Below are 11,827 nucleotides of genomic sequence, written 5' to 3'. Positions count from 1 at the left end.
CTATTAAGTCACTTCCTGTTTGTCCTTCCTGGTACTGCATGGAAACAATGAGATAGACATGGTGTGCTCTCGGTGTTAAATCCACTTGCAGCCACCTTAAAGCATCATAGAGGCAATGCCATAAGATTTTGTTGAAAAGATGTTTGATAAGATAGCAAAAAACGATGTTTACTATTGTGTACAAGCTCACAGCAATGCTAATAGCCTGTATAACTGCTGCTACCGTGAGAATAGCATTGTATATTCATGTTATAATAATTCACAATGTAATATTACTCAAAAAATGGACACTGAATATGGCTGTTTTGTTTTATTACAGTTTTCATCACTACATGTTAATGAGGAAGTGTGACAGTAAATCATCAAACTTACTCTGTCTTCATTTGCACGGTTTAACTTGGTGTTTAGTCAGAGTTTCAACACACTGCACGAGAACACTACCCACTTTCCTCTCAATAACAAAATAAACACACAACAAAATTGAGAAAACAGCAATATATATATACACTCACCTAAAGGATTTAAATTAATTTCTCATTAATGCAATTATCTAATCAACCAATCACATGGCAGTTGCTTCAATGCATTTAGGGGTGTGGTCCTGGTCAAGACAATCTCCTGAACTCCAAACTGAATGTCAGAATGGGAAAGAAAGGTGATTTAAGCAATTTTGAGCGTGGCATGGTTGTTGGTGCCAGACGGGCCGGTCTGAGTATTTCACAATCTGCTCAGTTACTGGGATTTTCACGCATAACCATTTCTAGGGTTTACAAAGAATGGTGTGAAAAGGGAAAAACATCCAGTATGCGGCAGTCCTGTGGGCGAAAATGCCTTGTTGATGCTAGAGGTCAGAGGAGAATGGGCCGACTGATTCAAGCTGATAGAAGAGCAACTTTGACTGAAATAACCACTCGTTACAACCGAGGTATGCAGCAAATAATTTGTGAAGCCACAACACGCACAACCTTGAGGCGGATGGGCTACAACAGCAGAAGACCCCACCGGGTACCACTCATCTCCACTACAAATAGGAAAAAGAGGCTACAATTTGCACGAGCTCACCAAAATTGGACAGTTGAAGACTGGAAAAATGTTGCCTGGTCTGATGAGTCTCGATTTCTGTTGAGACATTCAGATGGTAGAGTCAGAATTTGGCGTAAACAGAATGAGAACATGGATCCATCATGCCTTGTTACCACTGTGCAGGCTGGTGGTGGTGGTGTAATGGTGTGGAGGATGTTTTCTTGGCACACTTTAGGCCCCTTAGTGCCAATTGGGCATCGTTTAAATGCCACGGCCTACCTGAGCATTGTTTCTGACATCCTTTATGACCACCATGTACCCATCCTCTGATGGCTACTTCCAGCAGGATAATGCACCATGTCACAAAGCTCGAATCATTTCAAATTGGTTTCTTGAACATGACAATGAGTTCACTGAACTAAAATGGCCCCCACAGTCACCAGATCTCAACCCAATAGAGCATCTTTGGGATGTGGTGGAACGGGAGCTTCGTGCCCTGGATGTGCATCCCACAAATCTCCATCAACTGCAAGATGCCATCCTATCAATATGGGCCAACATTTCTAAAGAATGCTTTCAGCACCTTGTTGAATCAATGCCACGTAGAATTAAGGCAGTTCTGAAGGCGAAAGGGGGTCAAACACAGTATTAGTATGGTGTTCCTAATAATCCTTTAGGTGAGTGTATATATATTTTAATAAAGCATAAGAAAAGCATCAGATCATAGTGTTCCTTACAACTTACTAAAAATCCAGTGATCCATGTAATCAATGTTTCCTGACATTCATATGTGCCTCATTTCGACACCGGCAAAATACATAAAGCAGATTTGCCTGTGATCTCTCTATATAAATAAAAAATAGGTAAGTCTAAATCCGGGTGATCACTTATATCAGCCTTATATATCATCATGTTGCCCAGCCTGAAAACTTTTTGTCAGTGTGTATTTAAAAACATTTAATAATGCAAAATATAAGATGGTAAATATTTAATTGATGAGTTGTCAATACAATATATAACAATACAATATATAGGGTATGATTTTACCCCAAAATTCAACAAATTGACACCAAATGATAACTGCAAATCCACGTTTCGCTGCCTGGAGTTCAGTTGTTTCTGTGAATTGCAGCGATCCGTTTGCTTCTCTTTTCTGTAGCTTTCGGCAGTCCCTAAAAATATACCTCAGATTTCTTATCAAATCTAGTTGTACAGTCAATCTCAAAGCTCTTTCCCATATTAGATGTGTCATTTGTGTTTTTTGTGGCATTCACGCTGAAAACCAATGCTGCCACTCACTCTTTTTGCCCCTCTCCGGCCGACGATGACATCACGTGCATACCCTCTATAGCACTTTATACAATAGATTGCTTAAAATCAAGCAGCTTTACCGTATTAAACATGAAAAACAGTGGCAGTGTCTCATTTCATCAAAAGTACAACTTCATTTTCTAATTTAAAGCAGCTCTCCAGTGTGTTTAATGTTTCACAGAATGTGGAGCCTCCGCACACACCTACATATTACATAATCGCCACAGACCAATGGTAGTACAAAGGTGTTTACCAGCTGTAGCTAACTTTTCTGGAAAACATTTTTTCTTCGAAGAACTTCGTTTTGGTCTGATTTTGTTTGAAATTACGTCACAGCAGTTCGTTTCTTCGATTCCGCTTAAAGTATATTGGGGCCTTAAGAGCTGTGGCAAATACTGTTTCTGTGATCAACCTTGATCTGAATTATCCTGGAGTGAAAGAAAACACAGATGGCACAACTTTCAAAAACCCTTTCGTTGGTCAAGGTTTTTGGGACACCTCAATCACAAATAAGCACAGGTGCTCTTCCCAAAAGTATTGTTCGCCAGCTATGATTGTGAGTTATGTTGGTACGAGCATAGTTTAACATTTTAGTGTTTCCCAAAACCATAAATCCAACGAGTATTCACAAAGCCCTCGACTTGTGTGATGTTATGAATTAACACAGATCATGCTCTTGAGCAAAATATGCTAGCTAACATGCAGTGAAATCGATATCTGAGCAAAGCAAAATGCATCATACTGTGGTAGTTCAGCATTGAGTTATGTCTTCGTATGGGAAACACACTCTAGAGTGGTACAAAAAGTAAAGGGTCTTGGAGCTCTCATCAGTACTTTTGAAAACACATCTCGGCCAATTGACTTTGACTTTAATGAGCCAAGGCAACTGATTTCCTACATTGTTGGGACAGTTTCATGTCTCTCATACTATACCGTGTCCAAATTAGGTGTCTGCTTCACACCATACATTCACAGCCAATCAGGGGTGCTTTTCCCATTCAATGATGCAACTCACTGTTTAATGGTATAATGCATTAGAGAAATTAACTAGCTAGCCATGACTATTTCCCAAAATGGTAGTAACTTTGTAGCACATCCGTTGTTCTAACTAGGTTGGTTCAACAATATAGAAGAGTTTTAGTTCCCCCGAGGTACTAGAGCATGTTCACACATGCACAATCTTTAAAAACTGCACTTCTTGACAAACTAAAAGACAAATATATTGTACTGCATGTTAACTTGTACATATTGTTCAAGAGCATAATATACTGTATTAAATTCATGTCATAATAACAAGAAACTATGATTCGCGACCACAGGTAAACCTGTTTGCAAATGTTTGTTGGCACTGTAATTTTGGGAAACACAGAATCATTGAACTGCACTGAGAAAAATCTGTAAAAACAGGCCACAATGTACCGTGTTAATTCTGTATGAAAGACTTTCCTGTAATTATTTTTCACAGGTGCTTCACCCATATTTTTAATTACGCATTGCATTGCGTTGTGTTTTAGGGTTAAAGGAAGTGACTTTAAACGTAATGGATAATGTCCTGGCAGAAAATTACCAGTACCTTTTCTGTTTTTCAGATTTGTTTCTAAAACGGAACTTGCAAATGAAGTTGGTTAATGTACAGCTGTAAATGAAATTTCACAATACAAGACTACCAGAGCAACTTTGTAGAAATAGAAACCAAGTGATCGACAAAACGTCCTGTTGTTTGTTTGTCATGGAACCACAATGTGAAGCTGGGATGATATACAGATCGTAATCAAGCAAATCATCCCATTCATTGATTTACTGGTGCAAACATTCTCAGTTGTTGGAGTAATCTGTGAACCGGAAATGTAAATCAGTTCTAGTTTTCTTATTTTCAATTAACAACTTAAAGTAAAGTGTATGCGGAATTGCGAGTTACATCTCTGTTCATTATAATGAAAATTGGGTGTAAAAAGGCAATGACGGCACAATCCAATGTAAAGCCTCCTACACGGAATGCCTGGGAAATTGTTTCTTCTACTGGATGAGGTTGTTTGTTTTTTAAACCACAATTTAAAGCACCCTAACCTTGGGTGTTATCAGCATCAAACAAGACGACACCTGCCTTAGTTTCCCATTTGTTCAGACCATATTAGAGTGTAGAAAGCAATTTCTTTATGTTATTGTTGATGACTCGCAGCGCTGCATTTTGATATTGTGCTTGAGGATCGAGACATAGATGAATGCCAGCTATGGGCTGAATGTAAATCAGTGGAGTAGTCAAGCTCTCTGCTGCATTTCAATGCACTGGGGAGCTATTAGGAATTACCCACAGAGCCCCCCCCCCCAGCTCAGTTCTGTGTGTGGCTCTGAGACCGGGCCTTTGCTGCATGTCCTTTTAACTGTAATGAAGGAAGGCACGGTTTGGCATTAGCTGAGCACTTTAGTTGCAGTACACACACTGGGTCCCTGGTGGTTTTCTGAGTCACAGCAAAAAGCAGGTTGGAGTCGTGTGAAGATTGATCAGTTTGAGTCATGATGGGAAACAGAGAAGGTTCTGCGGACTGGAAGCTCGTCATGGAGGTAATGGTGCTGCCATGTGTCAGGGGAGTTTACTAGCCCAACTGTTTTGCTCACTTTCGCCTCAGGGAAGTACAAAACCTTCTGTTCATGATACAATTACTCCCAGAAGTGCTATTACACAGATGCATTATTGCTCACTTCATGAATATCAATAAAAAATTATACACGGGGAAAAAAGTCTGACATGGATGCAAAGATGAATTATGGTCCTGCAAGACCCAGGGTGAAGTCAGCATGAACTTTTTAATCAATCAATTATCAATCTTTTATTTTATTTTATTTTATGTGCCCTCATAATCTTCAATGAAAATAACTTCCCCTCCCTCTTGGAGTGACAGCTCTTATCTGATGACGTGTTTACAGGCGTGAGGGCGGGACAACCTGTAGATCCACCAATAGAAAACCACAACCATCCAGTCAATACCCCATGGACAACACATTATTCCTTGTTCGAGAAGCCGTTTCACTCGAATATACAGTACATCACAAAGACTATCGCAACTTCCTTTTCATGACGACTTTTATGTCCACATAACATGAATTTACATCAGAAATATGACAATGTCACAAAGTTAACCTTATGAAAATAAACACAAATTGTGTGCCAAAAAAAAAAAAAAAAAGAAAGAAAAAAGAAGAAGACAGTGTCATACAACTTTAGTGTACAACATCGAATCTGCATTAAGTTGTTCAGGGGGCCTATAACATCCATTCTTCATTTCTCCATTTATTTTACATTGTGGTAACAGTCACTGGCACACATTCAAGTGCTGTTCATCTAACTGTATCAATTTTCCATCTGCTGTGGCTCGTTTCCAAGTGTTGGGGCAGTCAGAGGTCCCGTGGCACTGGCCCCATTGGCTCAGTATCTTATCCGTCCTTGCATGGACAGCAACTACATTAATAAATTGCATGATTTATCAAAGTTTCAAAATCTGATTTTAATTTGATAACTTGATTGGCCACATTCGAAGCTGTTGTAAAAGAGCAGTTAAATGTAGTGACCGCATTGTGATAATTTTAAAGTAGCCTGTACTTAAGTGAGTCCCAATACTCTGATGAAATACTTCAGTAAATATATAAGTATTTATTTTAAATTGTACTTGAGTAAAATTGCAAAAAAATTGCAAAAAAAAAAAAAAAATACTTTTTATATACATTATGGAGGATGTATAATATTTGATCGAAAATACACTAAAACAGTAATATTGTGCAATATAATTGTGATTTTGTAAAAAAATAACTATTTTAATATATTTATTGGTAACACTTTACAATAAGGTTAACATTAATGAACAATTACCTCTTCAACATTTATTAATCTTAGTTAATATGAATTTCAACATTTGCTAATACATTATTAAAATCAAAGGTCATTGTTAAAGTGTAATTATATATTTAAGTACTGAGTAATAATAATTTCCAACATGTACTTATTATAGGGTAAGGGTAGGATTGAGGGTTAATTGCATGTAATGATGCATAATTTACTATTATTACTATGGTAAGTACATGCAACATATGTAACAAGGACACTGTAAAATAAAGTGTCACCCAAAGGTTGTATTTGTTAACATTAGTTAATGCACTTTGAACTAATATGAACAAACAATGAACAATGTATTTGTATTAACTAACATTAACAAAGATGAATAAATACTGTAACAGATGTATTGCTCATTGGTTAATACAATAACCAATGTTAATGAACCTCATTGTAAAGTGTTACCATGTAATTTAATCCTGTGATCAAAGCTGAATTTTCAGCATCATTACTCCAGTCTTCAGTATCACATGATCCTTCAGAAATCATTTTAATATGCTGATTTGCTGCTCAAGAAACATTGTTGAAAACATTTGTGCTGTGCAATATTTGTTTGGAAACCATGATATATATATATTTAGGATTCATTAATGATTAGAAAGTTCAAAAGAACATAATTAATTTGAAATACAATACAACACAAGTTTAATGCGTCTTTGCTGATCTCGTATTATTTACTTCTTGAGTTGTTAAATGGAAACTTGTTCAGAGCAGATCATTGAATCAGTGAGTTGTTGGCTAAAGGACAGCTGCAGTTGAATCAATCCAGTTCACAAAAGAATCGTTCACTGCAATTTGTGAATGGATGCAACAGGTTCATCGAAAATAATTGGCTCAAAATAATTGTTCATTCATGAATCGGATATCGATTGTGAATGACCCAAATCACACTGACCTGACCAAAAAAACAACTAACAAATTCACCACCATCCTCCTCCTCCTCCTCATCATCATCATCATCATCATCATCATATTTATTGTAATTTAATGCAATATTACAGTAAAAACGATTCAGCAGCATGACATATACTGTATACAATATCAACATATGGTATTACACATTTATACACCATGCCATGCTACCACCACCACTGTTTTAGTAAGATATTTGTTTTTGGAGAAGTACTCTCCATAAAGGATACTATATGAAGGATAACTACCATAATGCAGAGGGTCATGATGTAATCTGCAGCTCCCTGCACTCTAAAAACTCCTGGGTTATTTCTTCAACCCATTTTCTGGGTTATTTGTGTTGGGTTAAAATTATGGGTTATTTTTTTCAGAGAGTAACTATTTTCTGGGTTATAGGGCTAATATTTTGACCCAATTCATGGGTTGTTTGGGTTTCTGGGTTATTTTTCAAAGAGTAACCCATGTTCTGGGTTATAGGGTTGGCTTTCTCTCTCTCTCTCGCCCGCAGTTGTTCTGGAATTTTCTCACAACAGTCGTTTGAAATAACCGTCGCTTTCGCGCTCGATCCGTTTTGGCCTGTGCTTCATCGGTGCAACTTCATCTATATTCAAGGTAAGAGAGTATTTTCAGTGTTGATGTAATGTAAACTTTTCTGTGTCCATGTCCCTGTTGCTAGTTTATCACCATTTGCTAAAAAAAATACGTTGAGACTAGCGTTAGCCGTGGTAATTCTGTGGTTGGCATGTAGCCGCGGCTATCACGACAACATCTAGGACAACTCGAGGTAACGTTATCACACACCGGACGCGATTTTGAACACGGTCCTGAGCCGTTGCTGGGTGTCGCGCATAGATATATACGTTACACTATATATCTATGGGTGTCGCGGACAGATGCCGGATGGCGCCGCCGGTGTGTGTACACACTCATAGAGAATAATGTGTTCGAATTTTAAAGACGGCTTTAACCGCGGCTACACTGCGCTTCGAGTCCGGTGTGTGAGCCCCTTGAGAGACTGCACGTCCGTTGAGCAATACCTCGAGTTGTCCTAGACGCGACGCGGCACTTCTCGTCCGGTGTGCAAACCCCATAGCCGCGGCTACAGAGCGACGAGGCAACACAATAGTTGAGTTATGTTTTCCAGCTGCGCCGTGCTTATCATATTATACAGTGCTCTACTGGCTGAAGTAGTGAGAGTTAAAGAAGCGGGTCAAGTCTTCAAATTGTTGCTAACCTCTATATTGCTATGTTTTCTCCAGGTCATCTTGAATGGACAGTTTTGTCGCTGATAAGCTAACTGAGTGGCAGATGTCTGAGCTGACAGATAATTTTAGAGGTGAGCATTTTACTCTTATTGCCCTTATATCATCTCTCTATACCTACATTTTTTTTTAATAAGACTTAAATGTGTCAGTGCAAGATTTTGTGAAAGTCACAAATTCTTCGCCAGTGGGGTATACACAACGCTAAAAGATTATTGTGCCTTGTCTTTAAGCTGTTATGCATAAGAATGGGCAAGATATTCACCTTTGCATTAATGTCATTACACTTTTTAATGAAAGAAAAGATGTCATTCACACAAAATGGGTAACGTTAATGCTGCAAAAGAACCACATTAGTTAACTAGCAATTTGGGCACGTAAAAAAAAAAAAAAAAGCCACTGCATTCCCTTAAAAGTGATTATTTGTTAGCTTGATAATGAAAGAGTGTCTGGTGAGTGGTTCACAATTGTCTCAACTTATTAACAATACTCATGTTGTCTTGTTTTCTGTCTTTCAGATGAAGACATAGATGAGGAGGCATTTCTTCTCTTTGATGAGGACACTATCAAATATCTTGTCCCCAAAGTTGTCCCCAGGCTTAAATTCCTGAGGCTCTTCTGAGAATTGTTGTTTATTTTTCTATTTTTTATTTCTAATATTGTTATTACAGTGTGACCTAAAATAAATAGGAAAATAAACATGTCCAAGTGTGTGTTTTTTCATATAGATTTTAATTTAATGCAATAAAAATTTAAAAGTGCTTGAAGTGTGTAATATAATGTAAAATAAAGTTTTATTTTCTGAAATAAGGCATACTGGGATAGTGAGGTTAAGTTAGGTTATTTTTGACCCAACTCCTGGGTTAAAAAAGGATCAACTCATTTTTGGGTTATTTCTACCCAGATGTTGGGTTTTTTAAACCCAACATTTGGGTCAGGTATTTAACCCAGAATTTGGGTCAAAAAGCATAACCCAATTTTCTGAGTTGAAATAACCCATAAATTAGTTGGTCCCTTTTTAACCCAGGAGTTGGGTCAAAAATAACCCATTATGGGTTATTTTTGACCCAGGAGTTTTTAGAGTGTGCGCTCTTTTAAAAGGCATGCCACAGAGATTATTGTATTTGTGCTGAAGTTTGAGTGACTGACAGTTTATTTTTGGGGCGCAGGTCTGTCATGTTGCTGTCTGTCTGGCATGAATACAGGGCTAACTGGAGTATTTGCTCAGGGCCAGTTTCCGCTGTGTAGCTCATGCTGATTGGATGATTGTGCTAAAACCAAAGGATGACTGCCAAGAGACATAAATACCCTCTGAGATAACGGCCAAAAGTGATGAAATACAGCGGGGATGTTTGATAATGCTTTCATAGACTTAACTTTCAGTGATGGATTTATTAAATGCTACATCTCAAGTTCCAGTTGCGAATGCTGATCATCTATTCAGTTTCTATTGAGTTTGGGGCAGGACTCTTAGTTTGTCTGACCAATGGCAGATGGTGGTGTTCAGAAAACCTCTAAAAATTATTATTAGTTTGGTATTCTGGTGCCTTCTCTTACCTTATGGCTTATATTTGGATAAACTGTCTGTGTCCATCGCTCAGTTGTATGCTGATGTAAATGTTCAACATTACGAGTCATATTGACCATGAGACTATCAGGGGGCAAAGATATCACACAGCAGTTGAATTTCACGAGGATCATGAGAGAGTCGATAAAATTAATGGAAAGGGAGGTGAATTGTCATTCAGCAATATACCACTGCGAAAATTACTAAGAGAGCAGAATAAAGTCTGTGGCCCGAGTCAATGAAATAGCTGAGGAGAGCAATTGTACCTTGGGGGCGTCTCCTGCCACCCCTGCTCTCTATCACAGCGGTTTAGATAATAGTATTCTTTTCTTGAACATACAGCACATCTGTTTTAGGGTAAAGCAGTGTCGCTTTCAGAAAATGTGCCAATCATTTGGTTTATTCAACAGCAATCGACAGTAAAAATGTAAAAAATCAATACATTTGCAACTATATAAATATATATGCAGCCTTGATGAAAATTCACCAATAATATAATATATTATATTTTGGTCAGTAACATTAGTTTCAGCTGTGCACTAAACATCGTATACATTTAAAAATATTGCTGATTACTTACAAAACACTAAATGGTTTAGCGCCACAGTACTTGAGCGAGCTCTTAACACATTATAGTCCTTCACGTCTATTGCGATCTCAAAATTCCGGCCAGTTGATAATACCTAGAATATCAAAATCAACTGCTGCCAGTAGATCCTTCTCCTATTTAGCACCAAAACTTTGGAACAGTCTTCCTACCATTGCCTACCAAAGCAGACACACTCTGTCAGTTCAAATCTAGACTAAAAACACATCTCTTTGACCTAGCATACACATAACACATTATAGACTTCTATAACTCAATGTTAGGCTGCATAGATCAGGTCAGCCGAAACCGGGAACACTTCCCATAAATCCTGATGTACTCGTTACATCATAAGAAGAATGGTATCTACGCTAATTTTAGTGTTTTTGTTTATCCTGAGGTTTTCCCGCAGCCTGCCAGATCCAGGCTGTATCCAGATCTGATGAAGGACCTGCGCCTGGACCCGATGTCATAGCGGGGTGCTAAAGTGCCAACTAGTTTCTCCTTATGGAGGATCCCTTTACCACTCTACAGAAAAAGCATTGTCGGGAAAATTCGGTTCGCGTATCTACCCCGAAGTGATAAAATTCTGTATCAAAAATGTTAAGGCCAGACAAGTAGATTTTTAAGGCTTGGTTTGTAGGGAATCACAAACCTGCGCACATATATTCAAACGCGCATACCAATAGACTGAACTCGTAATACGCATGTGCACGCCATCAGCGTTCTCACAGGTTTCGCGTTTAAAGTCTGTGTAGAGTTTCCTGTTAAAACGGTGTCGTGTTAGCGGCCCCTAAGTTAATAACTAATGATCGTTGCGACGGAAGTGAATCAATCAAATTAACTTTAGCTGGAAAATAACTTTATTAAAGAACTGCTATAAAGCCAAAACAATCTCTGTTACTTTAAACTATCCTTGTATCTCTGTAAAGCCGCTTTGGAACAATCTAAATTGTTAAAAGCGCTATATAAATGAAGATGACTTGACTTGACTTGCAATAATCAATCATCTCATTATCCTCTCACTATTTAAGTTCAGTTCTGTTTGTGTGTCTTTGTCTGGACTCGTCTCTACTATGGTTGTGTTGGATTGCTTGTCTCTATGGTGGATTTAACCTGTGTGGATTATTAAAGATGGACTGTTGACTCTCATCTACATGTGTGTTTACATATATATATAGATATATATATATAGAGAGAGAGAGAGAGAGAGAGAGAGACAGAATTCTCCCCAAAGCTGCATTTATTTAAAAAATAAATTTACAGTATAATGTTATTTA

The 11,827-nt window shown here is 37.9% G+C and overlaps 1 long non-coding RNA gene across 1 annotated transcript; it reads left to right on the top strand.

Annotated features, from left to right (window-relative positions):
- The first annotated feature begins 7,516 nt into the window (after positions 1-7,516).
- Positions 7,517-9,097, top strand: LOC311303103. Its single transcript, XR_014629711.1, has 3 exons — positions 7,517-7,744; positions 8,392-8,468; positions 8,913-9,097. It is a non-coding gene; the product is annotated as an uncharacterized lncRNA (long non-coding RNA).
- Positions 9,098-11,827: the final 2,730 nt, after the last annotated feature.

This window comes from Rutilus rutilus (genome assembly GCF_951802725.1).
Source record: "Rutilus rutilus genome assembly, chromosome: 14".
NCBI lineage: Eukaryota > Metazoa > Chordata > Actinopteri > Cypriniformes > Leuciscidae > Rutilus > Rutilus rutilus.
Note: the sequence above shows the minus strand (reverse complement) of the source record. Positions and strands in the feature narration are given on the sequence as shown.